This window comes from Cebus imitator, unplaced genomic scaffold, assembly GCF_001604975.1.
Source record: "Cebus imitator isolate Cc_AM_T3 unplaced genomic scaffold, Cebus_imitator-1.0 Scaffold55, whole genome shotgun sequence".
NCBI lineage: Eukaryota > Metazoa > Chordata > Mammalia > Primates > Cebidae > Cebus > Cebus imitator.
In genome coordinates, this window is record NW_016107370.1 from 3,421,692 (window position 1) to 3,422,277 (window position 586).

The window sequence follows — 586 nt, forward strand, 5'->3', positions numbered from 1 at the left end:
CGTGTGTGTGTGTGTGTGTGTGTGTGTGTGTGTGTGTGTGTGTGAGAGAGAGAGAGAGAGAGAGAGAGATGGAGAGAGAGAGACTCAGCTTTTTGGCTAGGATACTGAATTTATTTACCCTCTTAATTTTTTTTTAAATTAAGGACCCAGGCAGTAGTGCTTTAATTTAAAATACCTGAAACCAAGAGGATATTTAATGATACAGATCGACATGGTATGGCTGGCTGGAAGAACTATGTAGGTAACTGTAAATTATGAATGGTTCAAAAAGGGATTTATTTTAATGCACTAATATCTGATATTTCTCCACTGAAGAGTTTCTGTTGTAGCTGAAAAAAGGTGCTTTTTATTTACAATATTTTAAACTCATATGGCATTAATGTAACTATGCTTACTCTGAACTCAGGAAAATAATAATTAAGCTGCATTCTGTTTATTTTTAAGCAACTTTTTTTTTAAAGCTCCACATTTTAATGTTTTGTAAGTTGAACAGAAAAATACCTTAGTAACTTTACATATTCAAGTCAAGGCTGGTGATGCTAGTTATTTATTGAAGTTTCTAAATATTTTGTTTAAGCTGGTTTGA